The sequence below is a fragment of the Vidua chalybeata genome, chromosome 2, assembly GCF_026979565.1.
Source record: "Vidua chalybeata isolate OUT-0048 chromosome 2, bVidCha1 merged haplotype, whole genome shotgun sequence".
In the NCBI taxonomy this organism is placed as follows: Eukaryota; Metazoa; Chordata; class Aves; order Passeriformes; family Viduidae; genus Vidua; species Vidua chalybeata.
The window spans coordinates 105,893,959-105,916,361 of NC_071531.1; the positions used below are offsets into that span (position 1 = coordinate 105,893,959).

Genomic DNA, 22,403 nt, shown 5'->3' on the forward strand with positions numbered 1-22,403 from the left:
GCCTTCTAATGAGGAGGGTGTTTTGTGAGAAGAGCTGTGGTTCTTGGGAGTGAGGGAGTGAATCTATTTTAGTGGTAGGTGAAGGGTAGTGTTATAGCAGTTGTGACATAACTGCCGAAGCCGCGTCCTTCTTCAGTAAACTTAAATGTGTTTTGTTACCGTGTAACAGACTACAGTGCCTAGAAAATGACTGTATAAAACCAGACTAAAGGAAGCCTTCCGTGCTCGAACAGAGAAGAATCACAACACCCTCTGCTGGTACGAGTGACTCCTCCTTTTTCTCCTCAAGGACTTGTCTGGTGCATATGCTAGAAACAGTAAAAGATAGTTCTGAAGTGTGATGCTGGCTCCTTTTGATTAAGCTGAGGTTATTTTAACCCATTTGTATTTATTTTTTTTCCCCTTGGAGAAATTGACAGTTTAATCTGACCATTAACATATCACCACTCAAACAGATGGGGGGAACGTGGTGATGCCTTTCTCTCCACATTCGGATATGGGGATCCATGTTGCTTTCTAACTGAGCATTCTCCTACTTGGCAAAATTTTAGTGGAGGTGGAGTTGGCGATTCTGTGTGCAAATACACTTCTGAAGGAAGCACCCATCCCTTCAATGTGCCCATAGCTGCATTTGAATAAAGCTGCTAAATCCATTGGGTAAACTTGTCATTTTGTGGAGTAACCATGTGTTCCTAGGGCCTTTCCTAGAGGTTATCTCTGCCTCTGTGTCACTCTGTGGGATGATGAGCAGTCACAGGCAGGCTGGGAATTGGTTTCTTCTTTTTGTTTCCCCTGTGTGTACAGTCATGCTCTCCAACTCTTAGTAGGTCCCCGTCCCATGTTAATCCCCTCTGCTCTGCTTCCTGCTTGGCTCGGGATGACTGAGAAGGAGATCACAGGTTAGGACGAGAAGTGGTCACTTTTTAATTCCTTCTCATAAAACATGTCTGATGCCTACCACAAAAACCGTCTGCATGTTCCTGACCCTCCTCCTCCTCACCTGCCTGGCCTTAGCATGCACAACATGCTGTGATGGGTGCTACTGCTTCCACCTGGAAGAAGTGTCTTTTCTCCCGGGATATTTGTGGGGGGAGCGGAGGCACTGAGCTCCCCTCTGCCTCCGGCGAGCTGGCTCTGTCCCCGCAGGGTGCTGGGGGAATGCTGGGCATTTCCAGCAGCGGGGGAGGCGAGGGGTGGAGCGGGGGAGCGGGGGAGCCGTCTGGGTGCTGTGCGGGAGCAAGAGCCCGGCTCCGAGGAAATGGTGCCTTACATAATTGGGTTATGAAAGAATTGCTGCGGGTTGAGCCTCCCTCGGTGCGTTCCCAGCGCGGCCGCGGTGCTGCCGCCTGCACGGGAAGGGTTAAGAGGAGACAACATCCTGTCAAAGACCTTGTTTTTAATTTTGCCTCTCACACTGGCACAGATCCGGCTAAGAGCAGCCCAGATTAGTTCGGGAAAACCTTTGAAGAGATTTAAGATGTCCTTCAGCCAGTTTGAAGGTTTTTGTCTTGCAAATCCAGTACAAGGGCGCCTGCAGGCATCTCGACCCTTGCTGTGCTGCTGATGCAGCTCAAGGTCACACTAACCCGCCCTGTGACATTCAACAACACACACACAAAAATTATGCGGTGAAACTGCTTCAGCATTCAGCCAACCAACAACTTCCTCAGTTCCTCACTAAAGGAAGAAGTATATATTTTTTTCTTTTTCTTTTTTTTTTTTTTTTTTTTTTAATTTGGCGTCGTAGATTTTTGCTGCAGGAAATAATCCAGGATTTCTGGTGTGTGTGATGACAAGGTCATTTCTTAATTAGAACACATGTAAAGAACAAAGCTAAATGGCTTCAAAACAGCTTTGTAGTTGATGGAGAGGATTTAAATTATTTAAAGAGATAGTCACCCAAGTATGATGGAAACTGAATTCTAAACACATTAACTCTTTCAGTACTCTACGGTTTCCATATGCTACTCAAAAAGAAATGTCAAACTGGATGAGCATTATCGCAACTGCTGTTAAATGAGCATTTTTTACATTATTTATAGTTAGTGTTTTATTATCCTGTCTCTTATCAGAGTTATGACTGTAAGATTTTTTTTCTTATTAAACAGTGGAATACTCACTGTCGAGAGATCAAGAGATAGCTATAGGAAATTGCTTGTTGGAGATCAGTGGTTTAATTTCTGCTCTGTCTCATATTTTGATGAATGTATTAGCATTAATATATGTATGCATGTGTGAGTACATGTATGAAATGCAGTGCAAGAATACAGGTATTATTCAGAGCTGCCTCTGGGAGGAATCTGGACTCCTGTCCTCAGTGCTCAGCATGGTTGCAAGGCGTAAGACCATATTAAAGGTGGATTTTGGGATTAGGGAATGAGAAATGAAAGAAGAGAATTGACAAGAAATGGCAATTTCATTTAGTTTGAAATAACTGTGAACTGTCTGGAAAGAGGAGATGCATTTGAATTTTGTTCTTCAAATTTACTTGTCACTTTGAGTCAAAGCACCTAAATACAAAGGTGTTGGTACCACTGTCTCAACCATGCTTTCATGTGGCTGTATCTTAATTATTCATACTTTTAATCCTATCCTCCTATTTTTCTTTTCCTTATTCTTTTTTCTAAGCTGCTTATTCTGTAAATGCCAGGGGCTGGTAAGGTGACCACCCTTCTGTGGTTGCCTTGGGCATGCAGAGCCCCAGGTATCCACGGGTAGCACTCTCCTGTTAAAAGGATTGACCTGATGCACCAGAGGAGAAGCTGGATTTACTGTAGACTGTAGGACCTGCCTTTTGGTGCCAGCACACAGTAACTTTCCAGCTTGTCTGCTTAATAAAACAGTGAGGGCAAAAAACCACTTGTGAGTTGTTCACTAAGGGGAAAAAAGGCAAAAGAAGAATCATGGAGTAGAAACTTTGCTTGCAGAGTTTGGGCTCTGTATATGCTCAGAGATGTCACTGCATTATTTGTCTGAGAAGTGAAATGTATAGAAATTAGTCTGCTCCTGTCATCAAAAGTCTAGTACTTAACTCAGATTTAAGTGTTTCAAGAGTAATTGACATAAAATTTACTGGGGGATTTATTTTTTCTGATTGTTTTTATTCCTGTTTTGTTGGGGATTTTTTTCCAGGGTAAACCTTATTCAGCTGGAACTTGCAGTGCAGTAAATGTCAGATGGAGTGTGCTTACTAGAAAGAGATTGTGCTGGCTCTGAGGACCTCCTGAGAAAGGAGGAAATTGCATTTTCCAGGATAAAGAGGGAAGATAGGGTGCTGCAACTTCTTTCTTCTTTGGGTTGCTTCTTTTTTCCCTTCCCTGCACCATCTGGCTCAGGCGAGGCTCGTGAGAAGAAAAGGACAGAGAGAAACAGGCTCCACACAAGGAAGGCACGGATAAGACAAAACTGATGTGCTCTGTGGAATCTGTATATTCCTGCCCTTGCCTGGGGTGTGCTGTGCCCTTAATATTATGGGAGACCTAAGCTCACCTGCTAGTAATTTCTAATTTACTGTCCTAATTCATCGATTTGTTATCACTAATTGTACTTCATTTACTTCTGTGTAGTTTCCAGTACCTAAAGGGTTGAAAGGTTGCTGTAATTGGCACCCGCAGCTGCTCTTTCTTTTGACAGGGGATAATTTTGCAGCCTATGCTTTGTGTGACAGCTGCCTAATTGGGCATTCTCCCCTTGTAGCAAGCCTGCCTCCTCCAGCCTCCCTGCTGACAAATGGTGGTGGATTATAGATGAGGACACGCTGACCCGTTCGACCTTGCTGAGGCAGCGGGGAGGGGCCTCCTGCTACTTGAGGGAAGCTTTGGGTCATTTAAAGGACAAGGTCATGAGCCAGGTGGGGAAATGACATGATATCACATGACAATAGCCCGATGACACGGTCAGTATGTCAAGGACAAACTCATCAGTATTGATTAACGCTGCTTTTTTGCTGGTGTCTCTGCAAAGCCACTGATATTTCAAAAATGTTTTGCTAATTTGTCCTAGGTAAAGTGGCAGGCATTATTTTGGGGAGCATTTGTGCAGTGTTTTCTTCTCAATTCGGGTCATGTGCAACAGCAGTGTTGTTAAAACCCTGCCAATGATAATTTCTAGGGCTCATCTTGATGTTTTTGATAAAATGCACATCTGGTTGTACTGGAAGGAAAACGCCAGGAAGGATGCATGACAGGGCAGAACTTGAAGGGGGGAAAAAATTCTCTGCTTTGAAATTTCAGTGTTTCACTTTGTACTCCTTGAAAGGCACATATATGAACCTCTATGAAATAACATGTATCCACATATGTACAGCTGAGTGGAAAGTTGGAAAAATCTTTATTTAAGGGGAACCAAAGAGAAAAGTTAAATATAAATTGGATGTTTAAAGAAAAAGTCTTATTTATATCAGCTCAAGGGCAATACAGTTAAGATAATGCCCTACCTATTTTGAGAACTAGAACAGTATCCAACTATGCCAGGCAATAAAAACCTGCTAAGTGGGTTTTTGAAAATGTTGTGAATACAAGTGACAGTGTTTTGAGAGCATCTTCATGTTGCATTTCTATGCTAATAAACTTCAAGGTAAATGAACAGCTTGTTTGACATTTGCTATGTTAGACAATAATAAAATGCTTTCTTCTGGAGTAATTAGACTTGATAGATTGATTATGTTAAGAGGTAAAGATAAATATAATCAGAAAGAGAAGTCTCTCGAAGGGAGTTAGTGCCTGTTTTTGAACTTTGCCGCTGTGGTTCTGGTTCAGCCAATGCCTGCTGGTGTGTGTCACACCTGTGTGCACACACACACACATATATGCACAAACACACGGCGTGGTGTGCACGGAGTTTGGGAAACCGGGAGAGCAGCGTTCACCTCTGAGCCAGTTCCCTTCTCCGAGAAATCTGATTTGTTGTGGGAAACTGTTGTGTCTGAGCCTCGTCAGTTCACCAGGATGTAATTTTACTCCCCTGAGGTAAAAAGCCGTCAGTGGTAAAGTGTGATAAATTAGTTCACTCAAGTAGGTGCGCGTGCGTGTGTGTGTGTGTTTAATTCTGACCTTGCTGTGCATGTGTTGAGCTGCTCTCGGTGCCCGAGTCAAGCCCGGTGGAGGTTTAATCCTGTGCCCTTGTACACGTATACTTGATTAGTAGTTGTGGTTATCTCAGCAGAAGACATTCTGCCCTCCTCCTTGTATTGGTTGGGACCCAGGCATTGGGGAGTCAAGTCGAAGGAGAAAGAAAAGAGATTTTGCATTAGTATTCTATGAAAGCCTTACTGTCTGCAGAACAAATTGATTGCTACAGTGTACCTGTGCTTGGCACCACTGCTGTGAAAGAAAGGTATGGTTGTAATCTGTTTTATTGTATTACATATTGTGACACTCCAGGAATGTTTAACATTCGGCGCTTCTATGGCACATGCTAGAAGTCTAAGGAAAGAAAAATACGTGAATGAATGAAAAGTGTGAGGCTGTCGTATCGGGAGCTTTGTTTACTACAGCGAACTAAGTAGCCCCTGCTAATGAGACAAATTTATGTGCCAATGGCAACGTAAGGAGATGATTAACTGAATTCTCTGTATTCTATTCAGTTCCTCACATCAGTGTCAGTAGTTGCTACGTACCTACACAGATAAAATTCTAATTAATGTTTTAAGGGGATTTGGGTTTAGCTTTTTGCAAGATGGTTAATGTGAAATATACTTGAACATGGATGTGTTTGCCTCTTTAAATGAAAATGTGTTGTTTTTTCCTAGTTACTAATCTGCTGTGATGGTCCTACATGGGGGGGGGGTATGTGAGGGGGTTAGGGGAGGTACAAAAACCTGCAAATCTTAGATGTGCTGCTGTGATAAACAGCACAAGAACAAAGCTGAGGAAAAGTCTTAGAGGATTTGAGTCTTCATATCTCACACACACACACTCACCAACCCCCCTTTAGTAATGTGTAAATATGCACTCCTATTTTAATAGGAAATCTAGGGCTCTTTGTTTCCTTAACCCAGCTGTGGACTTTACATAGTTGATTCTCTGGTTTTACAGATGCTCAGCTGATTTCAGTTGTGTGGGAAGTATGAAGCACTCCATTAATAAAATTCAGGCTGTTTCACAGAGGGCTGTGCTTAGTGGTTCGTTCTTGGCATCACTGAAATTTTGTTGCTGATTATTTGGATGTTTGCTTGTGGTCACTCCAAAACATCTGAACTATCTGCTCTTGTCATGCAGACATTCCTAACTAATTAAGTTTAGGACAGGTGGCAGACTCCTCCTGGGCATTTAAATCTACATGTAAACCTAATCTAATATTTTGATGAGAAAATGAAAATCTATTTCTCCTGGTGTGTTATCACCACGCACAAGCCACAGAGGTATTTGTGAAATCCTCTCTGCTCTTTGTCCTGGCAGGTGACAAGTAAATGAGTTCCTTTAAGGAAATGAAGGACTTGGAAAACGCTGTATGTCCTGAGGAGCAGTCATGCACTGTAATAGTTGCTTCTGTCAAATGGCCTTGCTGACTTAAGATTAACACTTTATAGGTGTGGGGTATGTTTATGAGTGTACCTCTGAGCTTCCATTTTAGACCTTGCAGAGAGTGTCAGTACAGCCTTATACATGCAAGTTATTGATCTCTGAGATCCTTTGACAGCTAAGAAAATTTCTGAAGAGCCCCAGTCTGGGAGGCTCTGTGATGTGACTGTTTGGAGTCAAATATGACTTTAATTGCAACTAATTAGTCAAAAATTACTTATTCAAACCAAATCTGTGAATAAGCTATCATTCCCCCAAATTACTTTTTTTTTTTAACACAAACACATGTTGTAACAAAAACAAAAGTTGGTAAGAACAGTTGCACAATTTACGCAGCAGATGGGAGGATCCAGGGACAACTTCATCATATTCAACCATATTTAAGGGCATTTCAGTAATGCTATAGAAATGGTTAATACTTATCTCAAATTTGTATTGATTTTTTGTAGATTTTAACCAGTTGGAGACAGGAGGTTGAGTTCTGAAGAAGGTGTTAGATAAATACAGGGCAATACTGCATTTCAATGCAATTAACTTTTGTTCATAAATAATTCAACCTATGACTTTAAATAAATGATCAGAGGAAAAGAAAATGACATGTGATTAAATCCAAGTCCTTGAAAACATTTTACCAGTCAAGATTGCTGTGACTGCCTTGGACTTCTTAAAATTCCTGTGTTGAGAAGAGCCAGTTCTGAGAGTTGTGGGGATTTCATTTCTTTTTGTTTTTTTCAATTCTCAGCATATCATTAGAGATATGAGGTAGACTTTTCAGATCATAGTTAAAAGAGGACTGATGATGTGCTATTTTTCATTTTGTCTTGATTTTCTTAGTGTCATGGAATATATCAGCTTGAGTAGCCTGTGATTTTTCCTAGGTTTTTGGTGGTCTTTTTTTTTTGGGGGTTCTTTTTAATGGAAAGTAGAAGGATGTTTGCTGAATTAAAACTTTTGCTGCAAACTTTACTGATTGAGCATGACTGATGACATTAGAATCTTGATGAGAATTTTGGAATGCAATTTGGCCTGGGGTAGACTGCTGTATTGTGTGTAGGGTGATGGAGAAGACACCAAATGAGGAAGAAAACCCAAAACCAAACACAACCCCAACCAAATAAATCAGATTTTAAAAACAATTCTTTCTTATAATGGAAGTATGCAGTTGATTCCAGCATTGGTTACCTGTATTACATAGGTTTTCCCCTGTAATCTAAGTTTTAAGTAAGAGTTGGTGCTTGAGTGTTAGTTTAGGCAGATTTTAGAGGTGAATTCCAGATTACATCTGTTTTTTTTTTTGAAAGGTAGCTGTGCCCTGCTTGAGATTGCAAAATGCTAGTTCCCCATCTCCACCCCTTTTCTTTCTGTTACCATGCTCTACCAGAATAAAGAAGAGAGGAAGTGGAAGTGTTACATAACTTCAAGTAGATAGATTTTTGGTGCAGATACTGAAGGCTGCCTTAACTCAACCAGTGCTGTCACTACCAGAATCCTGCTAATGCTAAAGGCAGTTGTGTAATTAATGGCCCTGTGTACTGAACTGAGACTGCTGGGAAACCTCTGGAGGGAATTACTGTGTCTATTGTGTTGGTTAACTTTCCCAGAAAATACAGTCTATTGCTGATAGTTTGTTGGGGTGATGGAGGATTTTGTAAGGCGTGATGAAATACTCTCTGGTATCTTTTTCCTGACCACTGGCCAAAGCATCTGCAGCGCCAGAGTCAGGTTGAACGGTTGAAATGGAGCTGTTAATAAAAACGAGATGAATTTTACTTGAGGAGACAAGTGTGGTAACATAAGAAAATAGAAAGCTGCACTTTAAACTTCCAGTGTGTTTTAAAGATATTTTTGTTGTAAAATCATATAAAGAATTTAGACCTGGTTTTGATACTAGCACCTTACCTTGTACAGCAGTGGTAAATGATCTAAAATAGATGAAAATTATTCATAGATTTTTGTCTAATCTGTTCTTCTGAAGCCATTTATAAAACCTTGTTAAAAGTTCCAAAAACCCTTTTCTTTCTTTCTGTCTTTCTTTTCTTTCTTTCTTTGGATCTTTGTTTCTGCAGCATCAACCATAGGTGGCACTGACTATTAGCAATTAGAGGGTTTGGGATGCCTCCCCTCCTCCCAGACTTAGATGCTTGAGCCACTGGCAACTGCATGATCCATTTTCTCTCACTCAGGCAAAGAGAACAGCAGGGCAGTTATCTGGGAGTTCTACAAATCTGTAGGTATAGGAGCCAAGTTACTGGCTGAGTTTGGTCAGTTTGGAAACTTCCAGCTTTTGAAGCTAGAATTTGAGTTTGTCCAAACTCATTGGGGAAAAATGTTAATATTGATTACTGAGGGGGAGTAAACTTGTTTTTGCAGGCCTAGTTCTAGTTACTCAGGAGAGTTGCAGAGGAGGCTCAGTCAGGCTTGGAGTAATACAGGATTCCAGAGGCTGTGCACCACTGAGCAGTTCAGCACAAAGAAAGCTGTCTGTCTGGATTCACTTGCTGCTGCAGCATCAGTTCTTTCACTGCTGCTGGCACGGGCTGCTGCAGTTCTGCCTTTTCACTGGTGGAACCAGGGATGAAGGCACACCCTGTGTTCTGGTTCATCTGAGCTGTGAGTGTATTGCAGCTGAATTAGACTGGCAAAAGCCAGGTTTTAACAGCTTTCTAAAGAAAGGAGTTAAAAATGGACCTGTTTGGGCAGGAAGTGCTTAGATATGTGTACAGATGTACTTGGCTGTGAGAGACCCTTGCTTAAGGATTGAAAGGACTTTATTGTACTTGGTTAGGAAAGAGACTGAAAGTGGTCAGTGGATCAGAAGAGCTGCTGTGCAGTGGCTTTTGCGGCTCCAGTCCATGTAATAGTTCTTGCCCAGGGAAAGTTGGTGGAATATATTTTTGATCATAATACCATCATTCATGTTTACTTCAGTTCTGATACTTTAGTTCAGTACTGACGTGATGTTTCGTTGGAGAGAACGTTGTTTCAGCAGGTACAGTGGAACCAACCATATTACGGCATTTGACTGACATACATCTCTACCTGAGGGTGATGGGAATGCCAGTAATTGGTCTTATTTTGGAAGAGAAAGGCATTTACTATAGTGTGCAATTCCTACTCCTTTAGTTTAAGGTACCCAATTGTTGTTTGGTTTCAATAGTAGGGGAAAAATGCCCAAAAACCAAAACACCCACAAACTGTATAGCGACTATCTTGTAACTCAGCTGAAACTCAGAAAATCTTTCTTTATTTGCTATGGTTATGGAGTTAATGTGCTACTGAGCAGGCTGCTTAATCTTCTCCTGTCTTCGCTGTTCCTCTTGCGTAGAGTAGGAGTATTCCAAAGTGCTGCTGTGATATGTTCATGGATGTTCCTAAAATGTTCTGTTTTGTTCCAAGATGGAATCTCTTTTTTCTTGCAATTTTGACAGTACCCAGTAGCCTCCAACATGGTTTAGACCCACACAGTGCATGTAATGAGAGGTCCTGGTGAACAACGGAGGAGTGAAATTACTATGATCAGTCTGTAAATAGCAGCAGCCATCTAACATCAGATATTTAGATGTCAGATTGAAACAGGTCTTTGGTAGCTGAAATGCCTCTTACTTGTTAGTTTGCTTGTGAGTGGGGTTTTTTAATGAACTCGGTTTATGTATAAACAATATGTAATTTAATTCTGTAGTTCACGCAAATCCAAAATAGTTTGGGATTTTAACTCCAGATTCATGTAGTGAATGCATAAGTCTGTGAAAGTCCTTTCTGTACTTAGGATGTTGCTTGCATTCTGCAGCTTGGTGGTGGAGTACATTAAGATTATTTTTTTATTGGTATTATTATTAAGTTTTTAAATTGTGGTTGTATGTTTCATCAAAAAAGCCCCTGATGCTTGGTCAATTTCAAACATTTTCTTCTCAGCTTTTCTACCTGTGACTGTCATTTTACCAGAGAAAATAATTTCATGGAAGGGTAGTTCAGATGCATGTTTTGTGTAATTTGCAAGTGTGGGCATTTGCACAGCTGACAGAGTACAGTCAGCAGTGGAAGAAGTATCTTACCAACAGTTCCCTGCTCCTACGAAAATTTCTTCTGCTCTCCAAGATTTATGAGGTTGCGATGTCAAAGGTTTTTGTAGCATTGAGCTAGTCATGATGGAGTGCAAGCCAGTTTGAAATTAAAAATGGTGAGATGAGCTTTACTATGCGAAAATTAAGCTCATAATCAAATTTGCCAATTATACAAAAAGAAATGTTAAACAAGGGAGGTTTTAGTACCTGAAGTGGCAAAGATTGTGCATACATATCCCTATCAAGTTGTCTGGGTTTTCTGGATGCGCATTAGAAATTAGATGTGCACTGTTAGCTTTCCTTTGATAATTATTTGTGAGGAACATGGATCATGCTTGCTCCTGAAAAATATACACTTGCTTCAAGTAAAGTAACTGCAGTGAAATACAAGAATTTGTGGAAAACACAAGAAAGATGTTTTCAGATATATTAGCAAAAAGGAGCTTGTTGTTACTCCATGTTCTGCAATCATTCGTGTCTTAACAAGCAGCTGGCAAAAATAATTTGCATTCAGTGCATGCTTTATATTTTACGTGTGGAAGTGAATTGCAAGAATGGTTTTAAGTCTGTTAATTTTTGTTTTGGAATCCTACCCCACATGCCCCCATATAAGTGGAGCTTTTGGTCTTGAGTGGTGATGGATATGCAGTAATTTGCTGGTTTTTTTCTCCTTTCCATCCCACCTGTTTTTCAGCAACAGATTAGAGTCAAGAGGTTTTAGAGCTTCCAGTCCTTCCTCTTGTTCCTTTGGTCAAAATCACTGTAAAAACAGTCTAAACCCATGAAAATTCTGGACTTTCCATGCATGTGCATTGTGACAAAGTTTACTGCAGTTCAGTGGAAATACTTTCTACAACATGGTAGAGAAATAGAGCTGTCTGGTAGGAACCATGCTACCTAGAATTTCACCTCTGGCTTTATATTTTAGTGAGGCAAATTGATTATTATGTTTTACAGTGTGCAGTATCCTACTGTAACCTGTTTCTGCTTGTCATTTTTTACAGTTTAGGACTCCATGCTGGTCAGGCAGCTTGAACAGTCTCACAATCTTTCCTGGCATTGATACTCTCTTCCTCTTTTATACTTACTTTTTCCCTACATCTTTCCTTTCTGCTTCATTATCTCTGCAGCTCCTCTCAGTTTGTAAGCACTTGGGGGTCATAGTCTGATTTTACAGGAATATAAAACATTTTACAGTAGTAATTATGCCAAATGTCAAGCACAGACAGACTTGCTCTCATAAACCCGGCAGCATATAAAGCAGGCAAGTGGAATTTGCATCCTGGTAGGTTATTCTTGGTCAGTCAAACTGTTCACCTTCCCAAGTGCTACAAGCAAGCTCTGGTTTACATGATTTAATAGAGAGATATGAGGCGACTTCGGAAGCAAGGGTTACGTTTTATTTGCACTAAAACAGAATTCAGACATAGACCCAGTAAATCAAACCACTCTGGTTTGACCTGGAGAAGTTATGTTCAAAAAAATGGAAACTTACAGTATTGGTTGGTCTGGGAAGGTTATTTCATGAAGGCAGTTGGGACACAGAAAGCTTCCTTGGTTTCATTGGAGGAGGTCTGGGTTTATGCTTAGCCAGTCCCTGGGACAGGTGCTCCCTCAGCCTTCACCTTGCTCCTCAAAGTTTCCTCATTCTTGTCATTAATGTGGTCATGATTCAAAGTAAGTAAATAGTTACGGTCTCTCTGAAAAGAAGTATCTCCTTTCTTTCCTAGGAGCAATATTTTTTCACTTTCTGGTCTTTCTTGCCTCTGTGCCCTCTGAAGTAAAAGCAGATTGCATCAGGGTAGGGATATTGTCATTGTACCAGCTGGAGAAGTGAAAGAGCTTTCACTGGACTTTTTAAAAGTAGCAGCTCAAGAGAAGGGGAGCCCTTTGATGCTGTATTTTAGCCCTTCTACATTATATTTTAGGCCTTTTGTACCCTTTTCTTCCTATCATTAGTCATTGTGTTCTGTTGATCTTTTAGGGTATATCATTCTTTATTTCCCTTCCAATCATATGTAGTAAAAGACAGGTATTGGGTTAAAACTGTTATTACAGCAGCACGTATTGTTGTACTGCAAAACCAATAAATGCATTTTTTTTTTTCTTCTGTAAGAGGAAGAGAAAACATACTTATTTTGGAGGCCAGTGTTGCTCTAGGGCTTCATTTAATTGCTGTCCAGCTGAACTTGTCAGCATCTCACAGGTGCAGATGTATTTATTTTAAACTTCTTATAGAATACGATGAGGAAAAGGGAACAAACAAGTCTGTGAGGAAGGGCAAGCAACATATATCATTTGTGTTTTGGCTTGTGGTCTTGCAGGAGGTATTTTGGTGGATTTGGATTAATTTTTGCTCTGGTAATTTACTGCTGGAGGAGAGGAAGAAGTAGCCTCCAGAGTGCAGATGATCTTCGCCTGGGGAGCAGTGCAGAAGCATAATGGAATTTCCTATGTGAGAGGTGCCTCAGTATTATAGTAGAAACGAGTGTTTGTGGAAACAAAAGGGTAAGGAAAAAGGACACAATAAGTGGTTAGGTTATGTGGATAGAAATGGAAGTTATTAATGTTCGTAGAATTCAGATGAGAAATTCTAAACTTAATCTAGAGCAAGAGAATAACAATTGAAAAGTTGAAATAAAAGGTTATATGAACAGAGTGTCTTCAGGGGAAAGATTAAAATAATAGCTGTGTTTTGTGCAGTGTGGAATGGTCTTTGGATGTTGTTAATACTACACAGGTGTGGATTGTGGAAGTGGGGAGCTGAGGGAAGACTGAATGAGGGTAATGATGAGAGCAGGAGACAGTAAGATTCTAGAGAAACAGAATGCAGTGCCATGGGTGTGTTGTGTGTTCCTGGTTTCTTTCTGGTTGTTCGTTTGGGACTTTTTTTTTTTTTTGTCATGGTGGGTAAGTGGATAGTGGGAATAAATGGATAGTGTTAGAATAAAGATAATCTTCTGTTGACAGCTTTTTTTTACAATGTGGGTAGTATTAACCAGGCAAGGAGAGCTATCCTCTCTCTCCTGGTAGGTTACCTTTACCAGCTTGTTCAGCTCAGTTTTGTTAATTTGTCAAGTTCTGATACTCTCACAAATTAACCATAAATATAACCAGCTTTTTGGGAAAACTTTATATTAATCTCTTCATACCCTGTTAAGAAGTAAGACAGGCTCCCTTTTGTGAGCAGATACTGAATTAACAAAATTACTTTCCTGTTACTGTAGAAATATAATTATTTTCCACCATAAGTTTCTATATCCTGATTATAATGTATTTATTTTTGGCAGGGAGGAGTGAAAACCAGATTCACAAAGATCCTGCATTGACATTTGAAAGGTATGAGTTTCTGCCCTGAATTTGAGAAGTTTATTAACTTCTGTTTTGTTCTCACCCTGGACCCGGAGTGGTAACTTTGTCTCATTGACACTAGCTTTGGTGCTTATCCCTCTTAGGAATTCCCAGTCAGAAGATGATTCATTTCACATCCCTCTATAGTCCTGATCTCATTCTCTTGACATTGCTAACGAGGGTGCTGAGGTAACAATCTGCTTCGTTTCCTGAGAGGCTGAAGACATGGTCACCTGCCCACCAGCACTTCTGGCTTTTTCCTGACAAATGGATTTGAAATTGTATGGTTTTAATAGCATTAAGTCCCTTTGAGAAAGTGTTTTGGGTTGTGGGTTTTTTCCCTCTGGTATTCCTTTGCTGCCCTCTTTGGCTTGTACCTCCCTTTCCAATATAATTTGCTTCAGCATTTATTTGGGAGTTGTTTATGATTCTGTAAGATTCTGTAGGTACTCACAGTTCTTAAATGCTATTGAATGAAATCACATTAATGTGTTCATTTGAGTTCTTTTGGTCTCACTCACTGATGAAATTGAGCAACAGAATTTGAACAAAACCATCCTTCTTTAGCGAGATTATGTATAGACTGAAAAAGAGAAGAAACCAAAAAAATGTGCTTTAGTAATAATGCAGGCAGTCAGTGAAACTTACCTTCAGATTATTGACAAGGCCTTACTATATATTGATTTAGAAAACAGTGGCATTATTGATGTTACATTGAGCTGGGAAATGACTCTTCCAGTTACATCAAGGAAAGATGGTTTTATATAAGACAAAGAACATGGATTGTGACCTGTCAGCCATATCCAAATCTCTGCTATGGCAGGGTAAACTAGAAATAATACATAGCTGATCAGCTGAATTGATAGAGTTGTGGTTATAGATAATAAGTATCAGGTAATGACTTTATACTACATCATACATGGCTTGAGCTACTTTGGTGCAGTTTCACCTGTTTATTTGCTAGATTCTTGACTTTTAGGTCTTTTGTTATGACAGCTTCTCCCACTCTCACCACATTCTTTCAGTAGTCATTAACTGAATAGATTCAAACTGTAATTCTGAGATATTTCCCTCAAGGCTGAGACAAGATTTGCAGAGAGAAATTCACCGCCTACCTCCCACTGCCTTTCATTGTTACAAATTTTATTTGATGATGAATCGATATCAGACTTCCAGCATGTGAAAAACCAAATCACCTGCAATAGTTGTTTTTTGTTGAACAACTTGAGGAATGAGAATACTGGAATAACTGATGTTGCACATCTTGGAAATCCTGTGCTGTATTTTGAATGATAGAAGAATACTGAAACTTTAAATGTTAACTAGTGTGCTTTTAGTAGTCATGATGCTTAAACTGGTGATGTCTTACTGGGTTTTAGCATGGTAGATACCCCTCTGTCCTATGCATATGTCTGTAACTTTAATATTTTTTGAAAAATTTTGATGCCTTCCTCATGAACAGATCTGCATGTGTGCATAACCTTGTCATTATTTTATTGTCCCATTAAAATTCATAGGTGTACTTACATCAGGGAAAATAAGTAAGCAAAAAGGAAGTACAAAGTTCAAGAACTTACCACTACACTGTTCATCAATATGGTGTTCTAAGATTTTTTGGGAACTTACTTGACTTTTCACACATGTAAATATAACCATGAACCATTTTTATAAAAAATCAGTACAAATTGTACTTTTACAGAATTGGGGATTGATAGCCATCCAGTCCTTCAACATAATCCATTGTTGTGGACTGTTGTTGACTACTAAATTGACCAGAAGTGCTTTTTGCTAGCTGTCATACTTACTGTTGTTGCTGTATTGGCTGGTTGTTTGCTCCTGTTTGTCATTACCCCCTTTTAAAAGACAGAACCCTTGAAGTGCTTTACATTTGGATCACTGCGTGGAAAGATGCCTGTTCCAGCTCTCCAAAGAGGAATGGATAAGAACTGGATTGCAGATATTTTCTACATGATGTCACAGCCAAAACCACCACTGGCTACTGACAGCAGCCTGCACATCCCTGCTGCTCGATAAGTGGGGGATTTAATCCAAAGTTCAGAATAAGCAGAAACCTCTTGCTTCTGCAGGTTATGTGTGTTAAGAGTGTGAGCTTGTATTTAAAAGGAAAAACCCCAAACTCACAATGGCTGCTGTCTTGTTTTATCAAAGGTTTGGTTGTGAAGATTAAAGAAGGTTTTTATAGTATAAGCTTGAGAGAAGACTTGCCATGACACTGAATGAACAGTTACTGTAATGCAGCTCAGTTAAAGCAAAGGCTTTTTCATGTGTTTGTAAACTTAAAAAAGCTATGTGACTCCAAATAAATTTGCTGTAGGGTTTCACATGTTGGGCAGCTGTACTGCTAATAAGCCAATGTGTTTCCTAAAATGCTTTTAGTTGTGAAATGTCCTATATACACATTTTCATGCCTGCTTGGTTCTCAAAGTAAGCTGCTCATTCGTGGATGTGGAAGGAACTTCTGCGGGTTTGTTGTAATCCTTGCCTGGTTTACTTTCTTTTATTTTTCCCTTTCTAACTCTTCAATGCAGTGAGACGCTTTATCAGCTTTTCACAAAGTAGGAAGGATAGAAATTCCACTTGGAAAAAAAAATAACCAACCTCCCCTTTTCTCCCATTTTTGCTGAAAGTATTTACTAAAGGGGGGCTAAGGAAGAGCAGAATTGTATTACCCTGGGGTCTACAACTTAAATCAGTTTAATCTTAAACCAGTGACTGTTTGAGGTCTGATGAATCACTATCAGAGTTAAAAGCGCCTATACCACAGTGCTGAGAAGCTGGCATCCCAGGCTTCAGGAGTGATTTGTATCTGGCCCTAGTAGCTCAGGTAATACTATAGCTTAAAAGGGTGACAACCTAATTCTTGTGAAGGATATTTTCAAAAAGGAGACAAGTTTTTAAACCTTTTTTTTTCCATCTTTTTTTTCATTTGAGGCCTTTTCATCAGTAGCTGAAACAACCCAGTCATACAGGTAGAGAGCTGCAAATTTACTACCTCTACAAAAATGGAGGAAAATCAGTAAACAAATGTTAAATAGCTGAAACAAGATGCAGGAGGGTATGTGATGGCATGGAGGTTTGACTAGCAATGTCCAAGATGCCCACATACTAGTGAGCTATGCAGGTCACCCCAAATGGGTTCCAGTAAAAGCTTTAATATTAACACTGGCAGTCCTAGTTAGAGATATGCCTAGTCCTGGCATATCTCTCTGTCTAAATATAAGTTGCTCCCACTCATGTCTAGACTAACATCAGAGCAGTGCTGGTGTTGAAGGTGGGGGTTAAGAATTAAGAGTACAAGCCACACTGTTCTTTAAATTACTGCCTATTACAATGAGCATCTAAACTTTGTGGCAGCAGTGCAGTTTTGAATGCCATTGTGTCACCCAAGACACCTCTTCCTCTTGTTCAGGCACCAGAAGGGTGCATGTGGTAGATGTGACCTGTAAGCTAAATACTCTCCTGCATGTGTTTAAAGCTTTGAGAATGTATCAGTGCGTGGATGGATGGATAGATCAGTAAATGACTTTCATTGCTGACTATTTTCAGCAGCTGAGTTTTAATGAGTCTTTCAACTGTTGCTACTGTGTTTAATCTGCTCACTTACTCAGCGTTCAGCGTTAGAGAGGCTTTCTAGGAGGTAAATGTTGTCCTGATTACAGAAGAGGTTAGTTTGATTGTGTTCTGCACAGACCTTGAGGTTTTTTTGTTAATTGAGAAATATATGTGCTGTGCACACAGATAATTATGATAAATAAGCAAGTGTTGTGCTTGGAAGTGCACATCCAAATATACAATTGTTATATATGATAAGTGTCTTGAACTGCAGCAAGTTAAAACCTGAGGTCCTGATTCTTTAGCATTGGTCTTGCTACGTGTTTGAGTAGGTTTTCCTTTTAGATTTGTAATTTAATGTATATTAGCAACGGCTGAATAGAGTGAAAAGAATGGCAAAAAGTGTCTTCCTTTTCATTTAACATAAGAGCTTTTCCTTAGTTTATTTGCTGTGCTACCTAATAGCTCTTATCAAAATAAATAAGGACAGAGCAGCTGCTCTTAAATGTAGGGAATACTTAAAATATGTAATGTACCAATGTGAAGAAAATGAAGTGTAGTGGTATTTCTGGTAAGTGTACTAAAAAAAAGGTACATCCAGAAGCTTTGATCAAATGCCAGCTCTTACATCAGTCTCTTTGTAATCTTTCTTGCTGATCTGTGACCTTGACCTTGTGTTTGTGTTTGTATGTCATATCTATTTTAGGGATGGACAAACTAAGTTCAGTTTAATAGGATTTATACTCCAGCTTCAGAGGATATCTTAGTAAAACATAAAAATTAAAATATTTGAGTCAGTTAAATTTTCAGTCATCTTTTAAGATTTCAGTGGGTTTGAAGACATTGACTTTGTTGTTGTTATTGTTCTTAGGAGATGGTTCTTACAAAGACAACTTTAGCTCACCAATAAACTCTTCTAAATTCAGCATGGACCTTTGGACCTTTTGCCTGGAGGTTGGCTTTTCTCTTCAAGCATCTCACCAGTGGCTCTGCTTTTGTTTGGCACTGAGTGAGGTTCAGCATTGAAAGTAGTCCCTGCTCCTTGTCCTGCCTCATGCCACTTCTAATCCCCTGTTCCCAGAGGGAGAACTGCAGAAATGCTTGGCAGGATCTTTGGGGCTTCTTTGGACTGTGACAAGATCCTCAGTCTGGCTTGCCTGGTAGGAGCTTTGTGCCATGTGCACTCAGCAGATTCTTGAGCACAGCCCTTATTTTAAACATGAGCAAACAGGGCAGCAGAGTTGGTTGGTGTAACACTGGCACTTTGGGCATATGGGTTCATAAAGCCTTAGTGAGGTTGTTGATTTCACGGGTATTGTGAAATAGAGTCCCAAATTAGCTAATACTTATGTGCAAGTATGGAGTAATAGATTTATTTTTAACAGGTCTTTTTCTGGGGTAATGCTCTTTTATGTAGGAAATCACATGCTTTCTTCAAAAATCAGTCACGCATCTATGTTACTTTGTTTTATACTTTTTAATTTGGCATAAGCACCTGTTTTAACTTGACAGTAATGGAACAGCAATAATAATAAGCATCTTTTTTTTTCCTATTGCAATTGTTTTCTCCATGAAGGGCTCATTAAAAACTGATACAAAATGTTTCCTTTCCACAAATTTTTGATGGCATGTTATCTTCTTAAAATGCATGGCACCATTATCAGCATAAATTTTGAGAAATTATTTAGAAGAGTATGTCCTTACAGTGGGGGATAGTTAAACACCTCCCCTTATCCACTATCCATTGGTTTTGCTATGCCTTTGTGGCAGTAAATGTTATTTTCGCTGGTTTTGAATTAAGTTGGTATTTTAATTGTTCTCATTTGACTGATGACTAGAGGTGAGGTCCTGTTCTTTATGTGTGACGGTCAGATGACCGCCTCTCTATACATCTATATGACTTCAAGTCCTTTTAATATTTTACTTAGGGATTTATGTTGGGAATGTTTTTAGATTAACTCTGGCATCATGATAAGGACTCTTTGTCCTTTTGTCTTTACAATATGTTATGAGCCCTTTCTCCCAAGGTTTCAGTAAAGCTGGTTCTTACATTTTATCTTCAATTTTGCTTGGCTTTTTTGCTGTTTTGGAGAGAAAAAAATATAATTTTTTAATTTGAACTGAACTACTAGAGACCATCTTGCTAATGGAGATTTTTCCTTTCCCATTTAAATGTAGGTATATGAGCCTTTTCGATGTCCACAACAACCTTTGTAAACATCATCCACAATAAGCTGAAATCTCCTATTACAACAGAAGCTGTAGTGTTGTCTTCTCTAGCTGTAGTGTAGTGATTTAATCACAAATCATCAGGGTCTCTAACATGAATTTATGGGGGGTTTTACATATAGCTGAATGCTATGTGACTGTGATCCTGTATTTCACTTTGCCAGGAATTCCTGTGTATTTGTGTTCAGCTAGCTGAAATCCGTTCTGTTGAGAAGTCTACAAAGTGGCTTTCATTCATAACCATGCTTCGTCTCAGGTGAAATGCAGCTATTACTGTCAATAAAATACTTTTTATTACATTACTTTTTAGTCCTTTGTTGCACTCTGACATCTGAAACCCCTTCTTGGTTAAAATAACATAAAGTGATTTAACATATGCCAAACCACCTAACATAGTTATTCCAAGAAATGTTTTAGTGCGCCTGCTATCAGTAAATGCCTGTATCTTTAGATCCCTCCAACAAGCAGGAGGTCAGAGTTGTGTGGAAATGCATTATCTGCATGCATTGATCATAACTCAAAAGCATTGCCCAGGAGAGGACATTGATTTCTTCAGTGTATATTAATCACACTTCATTCCTGGGGAGTTGATGTAGAGTTAAATGTGTAATCAGTGATTTGGTTTTGTAGGTGTCAGAGGGAATGGAAATCTGTTTGAGTTTCCTTTTTAATTGCTTATTTATAGGCAAGTGGTTTACCAAACACTGGAGAGGTGCATCCTCTGTCCATTCTGTTGTATGTTGTCCTCCTCTGTTCTGAAAACAAGTCTTTGTATAGATTTTTTGGTATGTTTTTTGCTCTTGGTCTCTTGAATAAGAAGACTCAATTAGCCAAAAGCCTTTCTGCTCACTGTGTTTCTGAGCTTGGATCAACACCCTTTCCCACGTTAGTTGGGATTCAGTGATGCATGCTATTTCTGTATCCCTGTCCGTAATGGATGTGCAGTGGGGGTGTAACTTCTCTGCATTATCTTTTAGTTTCTGCCCTTTTTGTTTTCAGCAGCAGAACACCATTGAGCAGTGACTAATGGGACAGGTTTAGGTGTCAAATAACTTGCTTCCTTCACAGGTGGTGTTCGTAAGTTGAATGTCTGTTCTTCCTCATTCCTTACGATTAGTAAAGATTTAGCAGAGAGTGTGTTTCTAAGTTCATGCCTGGAGTGTTAGCAGATCATAATCAACAAGTGAACTCGAAGATGTCCTTTAGAGTGCTATTAGAGAACAAAATACAAATATTCCTCCAGTAGTCTGGGTAAGGAATTGACTGAACTGTCTGTGAAACACCAGGTGAATCATAAGTTATACAGATGGCATGGGGTAATCTAGGGGTGTCTAGGAGTGATTATTTCTGTGATGCTCTGATCTCGTACTTGTTAGAATAAGAAATACTTCCTAAGGTAGGCTGAGCTATTGTTTGAAGTGTGTCCAAACTTTTCACCAGGAGGTTTTGACGTGCAGGCCACATTTGGATTAAGCTGTGTATGGTGCTTAAGTGTACTTGTAAACCTTGGAGAGCTGCTACTAAGGCTTTCACAAACTCAGCTTTCAAACTCAGCAGCTGTCTGCTCCCCATTTCCTCCTTCCCATGTACTTCATCTCTTTTGGGGGTTTCATTGCGTTTGGGATTATGTTGGTTGAGGGATTTTTTTTTATTTCTGAAGTAGGGTTTTTGTTGGTTGGTTGGTTTGGCTTTTTTGTTAGGGCTTTTTTTTTTTTTTTTTTTTCATTGTCAGTTTCTTTCCCACTCCTTACTGGTAGCTTTATGAAGTAAGATACAAAAACACAAGGCACACGTAACTTAGGGAGAAATGTCTGCCTGTGGCCTTCTGCAAGCTGTGCACCACGATCTAGATGATGTGGCTGGGATGGGTTGAGCGCCAGCATCGGATGAGTCTCAGTGTAGCCAGCAGTGCTCAGAATTTGGGTTTTCCACGGGGCAAAGCTTAGCCACGGAGTTTGAGGTGTTCTGAGTTGCGTGGCAGGGTGTGCAGCCTCGCCTCACCACCTCCCCAAGCAGCCCTCTGCGTGGGTATGGAAATCTCCTTGACATTTCCACACCTCATTTCAGCGCACGCTGGAAATGTCGTGCTCCCCCTTCGTATGTATTACGTACTATCCCAAAGCTCCTCGTTGTTGTCATGGGGTGGTATTCCGTGGTCTGAGTGAGGCACAGATTCCTGGACTGGAGAATCCCATGTGAAATCTGAGGAGTGGAGGGACACATGAGATGAGGTGACTGAATCTCCCTTTCCACACCCCAAATGGAATTCGTAGGAACAGCCTCCCCTTCCTTATGTGCCTCTGGCGCTGCTATTAACAAAAAGAGTCATCGGCATTTACATTTTAGTGGTCTCTTAAAAGCTGGAGTAAATCTAAATAGTCTCTACCATGACAACAGTTGGGGTTTTTTCTTCCCCACTCAGTTGTTGGTTCGCTAACATTTCAGTACAGTGGTCTGTCAGGTCTTAGAGGAAAAACTGTGTCTTGTGCCTGCTGTGCTCTTGGTTCTGTGTTTCTGTCGGCTTTTTGTGACTTAAAGACTTCTCAGTTACTCAGGATTTGTGCGCTTTTGTAAAACGATACATTTTGCATCCTTTTGAACTGTTTCATCATCTCTTATGGAATTGGTTTGCTCTAGTATTTTTCAAAATCCTATTATTACTGAAACT

General features: G+C 39.8%; 1 protein-coding gene across 4 annotated transcripts in view; it reads left to right on the plus strand.

The window, feature by feature from the left end:
* NRIP1 (nuclear receptor interacting protein 1) overlaps nt 1-22,403 on the plus strand; it is a 74,058-nt gene that overhangs the window by 37,141 nt on the left and 14,514 nt on the right. For 2 of the 4 annotated variants that reach the window (XR_008429277.1, XR_008429275.1), the window contains exon 3: nt 170-341. The gene's annotated coding sequence lies outside the window, so the exon portion shown is untranslated. Of the gene's footprint in view, nt 1-169; nt 342-13,872; nt 13,922-22,403 lie in introns of those variants that run through there. The other 2 variants (XM_053935071.1, XM_053935070.1) reach the window with 1 other exon arrangement.